The 13,381-nt window shown below is 41.8% G+C and overlaps 1 protein-coding gene across 2 annotated transcripts in view; it reads right to left on the bottom strand.

The window, feature by feature from the left end:
* Positions 1 to 13,381, bottom strand: part of LOC310949399 (guanine nucleotide-binding protein G(o) subunit alpha) — a 141,649-nt gene that overhangs the window by 10,812 nt on the left and 117,456 nt on the right. The window contains exons 7-9 of one of the 2 annotated variants that reach the window (XR_014593276.1): positions 9,057 to 9,210; positions 3,477 to 4,205; positions 1,467 to 1,822 (exon numbers count right to left, since the gene is read on the bottom strand). The exons of the other annotated variant lie outside the window; for it this stretch is intronic. The gene's annotated coding sequence lies outside the window, so the exon portion shown is untranslated. Of the gene's footprint in view, positions 1 to 1,466; positions 1,823 to 3,476; positions 4,206 to 9,056; positions 9,211 to 13,381 lie in introns of those variants that run through there. 2 annotated transcript variants of the gene reach the window in all.

Raw genomic sequence — 13,381 nt, 5'->3', positions numbered from 1 at the left:
TTTAAACCGAGGGAGGACTTTGCCATGGCAAATAACGTCACTGCCAAGAAAACCTGTTTCTGTCGTAATTCTGTCTGTAATTCTGTCCAAAGGATACCAGGAAGGAACTTCAATAATCTGATTATTCCCTTAACCGGGGTTTCTGCTTTGTATATAAACACACCGTGTAAACCCGTCCACAGCAATACTGGACACTAGACAGATCATACGAACACACCCAGAAGACTGCAGTTTGAGTCAGGAGTGTTATTTTAGTTACGTTCTATCTTGTCCTAACTCTAGCCAAGTGGTTTTGTTTGGCTTCACAACATTAACCACGTGATTAAGACGGCGACCGTAGTGGAGCGTCACAGTTGGACGCAGGGCTACCCAGTGCATTTCCAAGTGGCGCCCGACAAAGCGCCCGTATGTGATGAGTTGAGATAGGAACGGGTTGAACACAGACACAGCTCACTTCTGCTGTATGAACACCTGCTGGGGAGTTCTGATAAGGAAGCATAACTCATTGTAAAGCATGACTGACCCATCAGTTATTTCTTTCCTGTTCACCTGTAGCGTCTCCCCTCAATGTGTATGTGACAGCTTTCAAATCGTTCCAATGGCATGAGATTTTGCTTTTAGAAAAAGACAAGACTAGTCAAACTTGGATCAGTCATTAATTGCGGCTGCAGTGTCTTTTTTCATACTACCACGAGGTGTGACCAATGTCACACATGTTCAAATTCTACACATAAGGGCTTTTAATTAACTAGTTGACCTCAGTGCCATCAATTCAAAATGCAGTAAAAAAGACGATGTTTGCATGTGACTGAAGAATACGTGACGACAGTCAGACTGACCTGAGGCTGTTGGGAGTGTGTGTTTTCCCTCAGGCCAGTGGAGGACAGGACGAGATGAATAGACACTGTGTTATTAATTGGTCCTAAATGTCAGGCAGTGTCATGCTTTTAATATGAAACTACCAAATGCGCGATATAAAACCAATGAACAACACATTATTACATGTAACTAGACATATTATGATGACTCAATAAAATGCATCTGTCTATGATAGAATACAGAAAATAATACAATTTGAAATTATTCAATAAATAATTAAAACCTAAATTATTATCAGGAAATGTTATTTCATGAATCTTATTTTGAATGTCTCTTAAGTAGATTTGAATTTTTGTGGGACATGGTTTTAATTTTACTGTATCTACTCTGCTGCCAAGCTAAACCATAGCAACAGCTTTAAATTAAAATCATATTAATATACACTTCATAATAATGAGTTAAGTTTGATTGTATCTAATAATTTCAAAATTACTGCTAAATCTTTTTTTCAGTGTTTATGTATATGATGATTTGGTTCATAATATACTGATAAAATACTGATTTTTTGGAGCTCCGTAGTAAACAGAGCACAGTTTAGTGCAAAGCAGTGAGTACTACAGCACTATGTACCGCATACATCAGCGCATTCTGTCATCAGACAACAAAAACAACGCATATAAAAATAACCAAGGAGTGTGCACAAAAGCTTTTTTGCACGAAATGCAGTTTTTTTGCTGATGACTTTCACTGATGAATTTCTTTGAATTTCTTTTTAGCGGGCTGGACATGTGTCAACTATTTGATTTCTTAAAACTATGGTCTCAAATACGAGCTTGGGGGGAGGAATCGTGGAACACTGAGGGGAGGGGTTTGGTAGGGGGGGGGTGCTTTTTTCAAATCTGTCTCAGAGGCTCAACTCATTTTCAGAATGTAGAGAGCTTTAGGCACATAATAAAGTGTGAAGAACATCTTTCTGACGTAAACAAAGTGAACTGAACTCAACCTTGCCTGTGAATGTTCTCATTCGTCCAGGTCATCGTTATCCTCAAAGCAATTTCAGTCAAAAACAACTGGACTGGTTGTTTGTCTAGGAAGACGTTTCACCTCTCATCCAAGAGGCTTCATCAGTTCATGTACGCATCTGACCAGGCTGGGACTGGTCCAACTAACTGGTGTGGAGATCCAGGTATTTAACCTCTCACAAGGCCGATGATGTCACTGAAACCCTTTGTGCTCCAAGTGCCCACGCCCGTCGTTAGAGTGACAGTCGGTGGTGGGCAGTTGGTTTCGACGTCGTTAGTGCTCTATTGAGTCTGAACGACAGTCGTTGGGGTCACCCGGGCCATGTGTGAACAGTTGTCCTTTGAGGTTAGATTGTTGAATCTCCTGGGAAGGGATGAAAGGGCGGCATTGTAAATTGGAGATAAGTGGTGTCTCAGACCCCCTCCTCTGTTTAGCGATGGTTTCTCCACTTTTACATAGATGGCTTCTTTTACTCCTCTTTCAAACCATCTGTCCTCTCTGTCCAAGATTTGGACATTGCTGTCATCAAAGGAGTGGGCTTTCTCCTTGAGGTGTAAGTGGACAGCCGAGTCCAGGCCTGAGGAGTTAGCTCTCCTGTGTTGGGCCATGCGTTTATGCAGTGGTTGTTTTGTTTCTCCAATGTAAAGATCTTTGCATTCCTCGTTGCATTGGACAGCATAAACCAGGTTGCTTTTGTGGTGGTGTGGTGTTCTGTCCTTCGGATGTACTAGTCTCTGTCTGAGTGTGTTACCGGGTTTGAAGTACACAGGGATGCAGTGTTTGTTGAAAATCCTCCTGAGTTTCTCCGATACCCCAGCCACATATGGGATGACTATGTTGTTTCTCCTGTTATCTTTTTCTTTCTCAACCACTTACTTCAAACCCGGTAACACACTCAGACAGAGACTAGTACATCCGAAGGACAGAACACCACACCACCACAAAAGCAACCTGGTTTATGCTGTCCAATGCAACGAGGAATGCAAAGATCTTTACATTGGAGAAACAAAACAACCACTGCATAAACGCATGGCCCAACACAGGAGAGCTAACTCCTCAGGCCTGGACTCGGCTGTCCACTTACACCTCAAGGAGAAAGCCCACTCCTTTGATGACAGCAATGTCCAAATCTTGGACAGAGAGGACAGATGGTTTGAAAGAGGAGTAAAAGAAGCCATCTATGTAAAAGTGGAGAAACCATCGCTAAACAGAGGAGGGGGTCTGAGACACCACTTATCTCCAATTTACAATGCCGCCCTTTCATCCCTTCCCAGGAGATTCAACAATCTAACCTCAAAGGACAACTGTTCACACATGGCCCGGGTGACCCCAACGACTGTCGTTCAGACTCAATAGAGCACTAACGACGTCGAAACCAACTGCCCACCACCGACTGTCACTCTAACGACGGGCGTGGGCACTTGGAGCACAAAGGGTTTCAGTGACATCATCGGCCTTGTGAGAGGTTAAATACCTGGATCTCCACACCAGTTAGTTGGACCAGTCCCAGCCTGGTCAGATGCGTACATGAACTGATGAAGCCTCTTGGATGAGAGGTGAAACGTCTTCCTAGACAAACAACCAGTCCAGTTGTTTTTGACTGAAATTGCTTTGAGGATAATGGTGAACTCAACCTTGGCTTTATCAACATACTTGATAATATTGATAATATTATTAACACTTTGGAGTATATGAGTGATTCCCATTATACCTATTTTGTGGACTGCTGGTGAACTCATAACAATTATCTGTGTAGTTTTTTGAGTAAGGCACTTGTGCATATGCAAACACGTTTCAGGAACCTTGTGTCCCTGCAGAGTCCACTGTAGGTACTGTGCAAGAGTTCTGCAGCACACCAGCAAAAGATTTGTTTTGTAAATAAACATCAGTTGGTTCTTCTTTAGAAGGAAGTAAAAAAGGCAAATACATTAAAAGAAGTCTTAACCAACCAAACAACCAACTAATCTATTCAATAATTAAGAGTCAAGTTGCACCAATGGCCAGCCATACAGTAAAGCAGTAAGGTGACATCACAAACACAGCCCACATCCCATATTTGACTGGCTATCATTCGATGACATCACTGATATGGGCCACATGTGGTACAAACTAGTACCGCATAGGTAAACACAAGTCAAACATCCTTCATCCATTGGTTATCATTGAACATCATGGTCAGTACAGGCCACACCCCCGCAGGTTATTTGCTATGATGACATCAGTGACAGCATCAAAGACAAACTGGATGTTGTTGGTGTCTGTAGCGCAGGTCACGTGGGAGTAGACCTCTTTGCTGGGTGACTTGTTCTTGCTCTCGTACTGACACTTAATGTAGTCTATACCCTCCAGGTAAGTGTCCGGACCTACGGAGAGAGGTGACACACAGTGGGAGTCAGGTGAAGGCTTAAAAGCTGTTGTCATCACATCAGTGGGTTAGACTGCATTTCCCCTGTCAGCTTTATTTTCTTATAGTTTTATAAAAAGAGAACCTTTGACTCTCTAGCTCAGCACACCTTCTGCTGAGGCGTTCTCAGGGCTGTGCTTACTGCTAGACAAGCTCGAATAAATATGATTCATTGACAGCTCTTTCCACACAAAATAGAAAGGTGATTTTGCACTGACAAATGAAATGTGATGGAAAATGTTATGTCTTGATACTGTTGGCAATGTCTGCTAGTTTGTGAATACTACTAATGTATCATGGTTCTGCTACAGCACCAGCACAAGACTGGAAGAGATATGGGGCCCTGGAGCCAAAGGGAAGGGACCATTATTCATACTGTGTACTGATTCATTTCACAGCAGTGTAAACCTCTGCATACCCTTTGAGTTCAAGTCCATTATTAACTGTGAGAGTCACTTCTGCTTGTCATGCAAGTGTTTGGCATACAGTGGATTTGAGTTTTAATCTGTTATAAATAGGGCTGTCCCTGACCAAGGATTTTCTTGGTCGACCAGTGGACATCATTTAGAACGATTAGTAGACTAATCTGTGCATATACTGTATACTGTATATATAAATATAATTATAGCCTCAGTGACTGAATAACACAATTCAACATAATTAAAAATCATTATTTTACAAGTACACTATAAGTCTGCCGTCTGTTAATGACACCGGCAAAATATTTCAGATTCTAATTCTGAATGTGTCAGAAAAAATGAGCAAGGAGACTGTCGGACATGGGCAGGTAGCTAGGCTAATGTTACTTACATGTTTAAGGTGGTAGGTCATGTTCGTCTAACGTTACATGTTTAAGGTGGTAGGTCATGTTAATCTAACGTTACTTACATGTTTTAAGGGGGTAGGTAATGTTCGTCTAATGTTACTTACACGTTTAAGGTGGTAGGTCATGTTCGTCTAACGTACCTTACATGTTTAAGGCGGTAGATCATGTTCGTCTAACGTACCTTACATGTTTAAGGTGGTAGTTCATGTTCATCTAACGTTACTTACATGTTTAAGGTGGTTGGTCATGTTCCTCTAACGTTACTTACATGTTTAAGCCGGTAGGTCATGTTCGTCTAACGTACCTTACATGTTTAAGGTGGTAGTTCATGTTCATCTAACGTTACTTACATGTTTAAGGTGGTTGGTCATGTTCCTCTAACGTAACTTACATGTTTAAGCCGGTAGGTCATGTTCGTCTAACGTACCTTACATGTTTAAGGTGGTAGGTCATGTTCATCTAACGTTACTTACATGTTTAAGGTGGTAGTTCATGTTCATCTAACGTTACTTACATGTTTAAGGTGGTAGGTCATGTTCGTCTAACGTTACTTACATGTTTAAGGTGGTAGGTCATGTTGGTCTAACGTAACTTACATGTTTAAGGTGGTAGGTCATGTTCGTCATGGACGAATGATAGCCGACGTTTTGCTTGCAAACTTTGCATGTAACCTTCTTGGGGTCGTCCCTGTTCTTTACAATGTGAGCCGATATTTTAGACATCTTTCCCGACATGACATGTTGCTATTAACAGTTAACTGTCTAACCGCAATGTAGCAGGTACCTGGACCTGCCGTGTTAAAAAAAACAAAACACTGACAGTGAGTGAGTGTCAAGACTTCCTGTATCTGGCCCTTCAAATTAAAAGCCCTCCAGCCTTTTAGACCAGCCATCAGTCACATAGATTTTTTACTTAATTTTGACAAGACAGGACTCCAAGTGTTTGTTTTTTTCTGCGACCAATGAAATTTTGATTGGCTAATGATTTTTTGGCCAACCAGTGCTTGGTCGACTACTTTGGGGCAGCCCTAGTTATAACACTGTTGGAAAGAGTCGGAGTAATTTCTGCTCAAAGTGTCACTAACATCTATGTGGCTCTCAGCCATTAGCAGCACTGTGGTTTGTCTGTCTGCTTCAGTGGCAACTTCATCAGAATAGGCACCAACTCTGGCCATGCCAAAGGATGAAGAGAGGAGAAGAAGAGGAGACGAAACAAGATTGGAATCCTAATTCTCTCTTTCTCACAGTCTTGCTGTTTTGGGCTCTCTCCATCTTGCTTTCCCACACTCTTTTTTCTCATTTTCTCACACTATTGCTCTCTCTGGCTTTCTCACGTTCTGTTGTTTCCCTGTGTTGTCTTGTCTGTCATTTTCTCTTGTATTGAGCACACTCAAGCTCCTCTCCTTTGGACTCCTGGTAACATGTCTGATTCCATTCACGACTTCACTCATTTATTTCTTTGCCTTCTTCATGTTTTGTTCCAGGAGTCTGAGCCTATCGGCTCCTATTTGTGCTCCTCCCAATTTATACTTCACAAAACCTTTTGTATGCAGTACAAATTTCATCAGAGCAACTGTACATTTTAGAGACAACTGAACTATTTTGCACTCTATGGATATGCAGGTGAATTTATCTTCCCCCTAGGACTTTTCACTAAGCTGATAAGAAACTCTTTCAGTTAAATATGCAGAGCTGTCGCTGCTAAGATAAAGGCTGGGGTTGACCCAACATGCTATAAAGTTAATATATGCAAAGTGATGGATGCAGCCAGCCGGTTTGTGTTTGTTTATTCAACGTAAGGCTGGACAATATATATATATGTAATTGATAAATAAAAATGTGTGTTTCTGCACTGTGTGTTAAATGTTTGTGTAGTAAAAATTAGGTATTACATTGTGCAAACAAGGGTCCCTTTTAGCCAAAAATGAACGTAAATGAAAGCTGGATACATAAGCTTTCTTGGGTCTCGACAGTCCTGTAAGATGTGACATGAATAGTTAACACAATATTGATAACAGGTAGGGGAGCGTAGGGAAGATCGGACCCTTTTCTTAAAAAATGGTCCGTTGTTCCCCGATTTTTTCCACGATCAGTGTCAAATTCACCGGCAAATAGGCCAATTTAGACCCTAACCCTGCCCCTAGTCGTAACCCCTAACCCTAATAAAATGCTGAATAAAATCTGCGAAGGCAGAGGCTTATGCGACCGGGGAACATAGGGATGACCCCCCCGCCCGCAGGTAGCTAGCTGGCTCTGCCTATCATATAATGAGTCTGACCGTCGCATCTGTGAGAGAAATTCACTGAATAAAGAGTCTACACAAGCGTTTGCTTTATGGTTGTTGATGAAACATTATCTGGTTATGATTCAAACAAAGTTTTCAGTTTCCACTTTGTTCAGTCTGTTTCTGCCTGTTGGGTAGCTGACGCTTACAAGTCAAATAGTGAATTGTCTCCAATCTTTTGAGCCCTAATTCTACATAAAAAATACCACAGGAGGTACAAAAACTATATTTGTAACTATTGTAACTATTTTCTATGTAAAGATATAGTGGAGTGTTGGCGGACTGAGCAGACAATGAAGTCACTCTCCCTCTGTGTGTGTTGGAATCTAAGTTTCTCTGTTCTTAGTTTTAACAGCTGGTCTGGCTGCACGTGCATGTGCGTCCCTCCCTTTGGTGTTGGTATTTGATGACCTGAGAATGAAAATGTCTCATTGAAACAATTGGCCCTTTCCTTTGTATTCATGTCACACTTGCTGACTGATGGATAGCAACTTGCTGCAGCTGTACAATGCATTTATCGTGGACCGGGTTTCTCCTGGAGAGCGGTGCTCATACAGAGATAACGTCGGCATCCTGGTTGGGGACGTGAAGCACAGCTCTCTGAGGGATCTCTTTTGTGCCAGTATCAGTAGGAATTTTAAGCAGTAGCCTTAAAATTAGCAGAGACTGTACTGCAGTACACACTCACTATACCTCAGGGTGTATTTGTCTATTTTTGTTCTGTATTTTCATGTGATCTATGTCCTATTTCAATGTGTTTTGTACAATTATCTGTTGAGGGGTCTAGCTCTGAAGAGTCCAATACAAATTCCCCAATGGGGACTATAATGTATGAGCGAACCATGAAGCTAACTATTGCTCTGTTTGCAGTGCCGTTAGCACTCTCAGCGCTCCAAGTTTCCATTTAGAAGTTAGGTTTAATGTTGAAATGCATTGTCAATGTAACCTGTCTCCGCCAGATGGATTGATTCTCATGATTCTCATTGTCTAAGCAGATCCATCTGGAACTCTCATTTGGAGATCTTTTGGGAAGGGGCAAAAATACTGGTATTTGATTGGATAAACCATCTATTACAAACATATGAGCCAAATCAACCAATCAGATCAACGAAGCGTATGACGTACTAACAGCAACAAGGCAAAGCTCAGAGAGGAAACATGTGGGTAAAGGATATTTTCTGTTTGTGTAACGTGAATTTACGGATCAAAGGCCCAATTTAAGGAGCCCCGTCAATATTCAACAGAAGGATCCAGAGAAAAAAGAGTTAGTCAGCAGCTTGCTCCATAGCTGCTCATCTCATCTGTTGAAGCCTCCATTTTGTTTACACTGAACAGTCGCTTCTCAGTTCGTCACACTTAAATTTGCCTCTGAACCAACGCTGATTGGTTTGGTCACTGGTCAAACTTCTCCCAATGTTCTCTGCTGCACGTTACCAGACTGATCTGAGAGTAAAATACAATGGAGCTCAGAGATCAGGATGGGCTCACGAGGCTATTGTCAATCACTCTTTCACCATGAACTTGTAAGTCTTAATGTTAGGAGTTTTTTTAGTTTTTTTATTCGGCTACTCTTTGAAGGTTCGTGAATACTGTGTTGGGGAAGCATAACCTCAGCAGCCTCAATGCCGCCAGTGAACATACAATTATATACAAAGTATGAAGTAGCAATAGGATATCACTGTCAAGTGTGTGGACATGTACCAGTGTACTCAGGGAAGCAGATGGACAGTGGTGACTTGCTGATTTTGCTTTCAAAGAGGTCCTTCTTGTTCAGGAAGAGGATGATGGAGGTGTCCTTAAACCACTTGTTGTTACAGATGGAATCAAACAGCTTCATAGACTCGTGCATACGGTTCTGTGGAAGAGACATTACCAGGGGTTAGAACATGATCGTAGTACACGCACGCACGCACGCACGCACGCACGCACGCACGCACGCACGCACGCACGCACGCACGCACGCACGCACGCACGCACGCACGCACGCACGCACGCACGCACGCACGCACGCACGCACGCACGCACGCACGCACACACACACACACACACACACACACACACACACACACACACACACACACACACACACACACACACACACACACACACACACACACACACACACACACACACACACACACACACACACACACACACACACACACACACACACACACACACACACACACACACACACACACACACACACACACACACACACACACACACACACACACACACACACACACACACAGGCATACAGAATTTGTGTTCAGAAAACACATGCACTCCTTCACACAAGTCAAGAACACAAATACACACACACATACCGTTGGAACACAAAGAGGAACTGAGTAAAAACAAATGAGAAAGCAGAACACAAGTACTGAGGAGTTCCTCCAGCATTTCCTGCTGCAAGTTGAGTGTGTATTTGTGTGTGTGCATGTGTGTATCAAAACATCAGTAATAGAAATTATTTGTAAGCCTGATGTTGCAGCTGAGTTAAACAAAGCCATGCACGTCTTGCTTTTAAGCAGGGAGACAGTGATTATTTTAACTGTAGTGTGTAAACATGAATAAATCATAGCTTAAAGGTACCGGTGGAGTTTTGGACCACGAGGGGCAATGTAGAGCAATGCTTTGAAAAGGAGCTCTCTGTATTGAGTTTATTAGGTATTCTGCAGCGTGTGCTTGAGGACATAACCTGCTCACTGTGAGCAGAGGTTTATATAATCTGCAGGAGGCAGCAACAGTTTGTGGAGGTCATGAATTATAAAGGTTGCATTGTACCAATGAAGGAGGAGGAGAAGACAAAACAGGCATATTTATATTAGCTTTGCGAATGTTCCTTAGGCTGGATACACACAATGCACTTAGGTGGGAAACTTTAAATGTAAACTAATTAAAAAAACAGTGTTTACAATGAAAACACCACAGAGTATATAAAGAATAAATGCTCCATTAAAAACAAGATTCAAGGCACAGCTGTGAGAACTTTCAAATGCTGTGATTAATCTACTAAAGATTAGGTGTTTTTTCATCATTAGGCCCTTCCTCATGTTGATAATGGGATTTTTGGCTCTTTAGTTGGAGTCAGCCGTGGTAGAATGCTTTGTTAGCAAATGTGCTTCCCAAATCAGTCTACACTGACTGATTCTCACCAGAGGGTGGACCTAACTGTTGGCAATACTTTTTAGTGCTCATGCAAACAAACAAAAAAAACACTTCAGACAAGAGACCTATCCATACTGCAATGTACAAGTACTTAGTGATGGAAACATATAATGAGTCTTTAGAAGAATGAGTTGAAAGCAGTCTCTCTCTCTGGTTATGATCCCATATAGGCTAGTTTAGGACAGGGAAGGGGAAGAAAAGGTGACTCAGGGGGCGTATCGTCCAATCAGCATAGAGGAAACGAGAACTGTGGTATATTAGTGCAGGCAATGTAGACTTACATACAACAGCATGAAAGAGGAGAGGAGTGATCAGATAGATAGATAGATACTATTATCATTCATTTCATATTCAATCACCTTAGCTGTGCTCGTTTCTACTATTCTGCTGTATTAACTGTCATAACATATAAGTCATATTCACATTGCTTTAGCCATCACTATAGTTACTGTTACTTTTGTGGTTGCTTGCATCTCTGAAAGTGTGTCTGTCTCTGTCTTTGTGTATGTCTTTGTCTCTCTCTGTCCATCTGTCCGTCTTTTCTCTCTTTCTCTCTTCTTTTCTTTCTCCCCAACCGGTGCAGACAGATGTCCGTCCTCCACAGACGTTCCTGCCTCTGTGTGTATAAGATTGCTGGATCAATACTATATACAGTATATTAATTATAATAATTATAACTATTTTCATTAAAGATAATGGGGGAATTGTTGGGTCTGTGTAAATCATAAATAAGTCAGAGTGTGGTCTATACCTACTCTGTAAAGTGTCATGAGATAACTTTTGCTATGATTTGGCACTATAAATAAAAAAATTTTGAATTGAAATTGATAGATAGAAAGATAGACATATAGATAGATAGACAGACAGATATACAGATAGATAGACAGACAGACATATACAGCAGATAGACGGACAGACAGACAGACAGACAGACAGACAGACAGATAGATAGATATATAGATAGATAAATAGATAGATAGATAGATAGATAGATAGCATACAATAGAACATGCACAGATATTACACACACTCACAAAACCAATTCAATTATTTGGTTCACAAACAAAAAGAGGCACTGCTTTCAACTCATGGTAAGTGTATCGACCTATCAGGAGGTTTCATACCTGTCTGTGGGTGGAGCGTCTGCAGAAGATCTGACTGCTGATTGGTTAGAGAGAACAGTCGATGGCGAGAGTGACAGGAGGAGTGGAAGGAGCCAGAGATGCTGCAGGGCGGAGCTTAGAGCAGGAACAGAAAATGCAAGGGACCAGCTCACCCACCCACGTCCTACTTCCTTTATGACAACCCCTTTACCACAAACACATACACAGTACACACACACACCCCGAGTGCTGAAAAGAAAGTGTTTATAGGCGGGAGGACAGGACTTTATCCAGACAGTGTTCACCCGGAGCAGCTGTCATCTGCAGTTATAGTTTGTGTGTGTGTGTGTGTGTGTGTGTGTTTTCACAGAAACAAGACAAGGAAAGGCAGAGAAACACACAATGCAAGCAGTTCTTCAATAGAACGAAGGAAATTACAAAGCGCAAGTAGTATTGTACTGCATGTGTGTGTGCTTGTGTTGACAGATTTATACAGCAGAAACCTTTAGCTTGGGGCCAGTACGGTTTATTGTCCTCTCAAAGACAAAAACCCACAAACAAAACCTGTTCTGTCACCTCATTAATGTGGAAATACAATATCATATTATACAGGTACTGCAAATGAAACGGTGTCTGAAGGGAAGTTTTTCAAAGCAATTAAAGTCGCAGTCGGCAACATTTGTTTGATCACATTCGCTAAAGCCACTCTGCTTCGATAGAACAACATAAATCGGGTTTTAGAAAAAAAAGCGTCTCCACATGCACCTAGAGCCTGTTGTTTGTTTTGCAAAAATACACCGCGCCCGTATCCTCCTGTCCGCTCTCAGAGCTGTGTGAGAGCTGACTGTCAGTCACAGTTTGTGCACACGCCACAGATCACCGCTAACACATGTTACAATATCACAGGCACACGCCTCAAGCTAGGCATATGCCGTTAGCAGTTGCTATCTATAAGTAAGTTAGCCAGCCTACCTCCATGTAGCATGTGCTTCATGCTGTTTATTGATGAGAGAAGAGATGGGCGCGTTCACAGGAATCTGGTGCACACGCACTGACAAGCACTCGATTGGTGGGAGCGGAGGAGCTCGGTGGTAGAGGGGGAGGGGCATGAGAATTGTAAACATTCGAAATATGAGTCAACTCAATCTGCCAGACTCGCCGACTGCAGCTATAATTGTGTTTCTTAAGGAAGAAAAGGTCTAAAAAATCTTTAATTTAGTTGAGATAAGTCTTGAATATTTTCCCTAGCCATAGTTGGAAAAAGTTTTTGTATCTGACCATGGTCTGCTTTGAGACCTTACACACAAATAAACTAAAAGTGTTTGTCTCTTTGTTTGTGGAGTTTCAGTCAACAATATGTTCCTGTTAAAACCAGAACAAAACGCATCAGTGTAGAATTATGTAGATTCATGCAGATTTGTTGGATTTACAACCAGTTATGAATCTCCGAGCGACAGCGTCCAACAGATGAAGAGAGTGAGTTGAAGCTCTCGTGTACAAAGGGAAGAAACAGGCAGTTTCCTGGCATTAAAGGAAGAAGCCCAATTTTAGTTTCAATTTCCTTAAAAGATGATCAATATGAAATTTAAAAGAAAGGCTTTCATCAGTTGTGATGCCTTAAGTATTTGTAGGTAGGTACAATCACAATAGGGGCACCTTCTTTTTTGTTCGAAAACAACATGGCCTTGGTTTAGTCTGCGTTTGACACGAGTCTGAGGTGGACTGAATAGTGTCAAATGCAGACCGGAG

Source organism: Echiichthys vipera, assembly GCF_963691815.1.
Source record: "Echiichthys vipera genome assembly, chromosome: 7".
NCBI classification, from domain to species: Eukaryota; Metazoa; Chordata; class Actinopteri; order Perciformes; family Trachinidae; genus Echiichthys; species Echiichthys vipera.
Note: the sequence above shows the minus strand (reverse complement) of the source record. Positions and strands in the feature narration are given on the sequence as shown.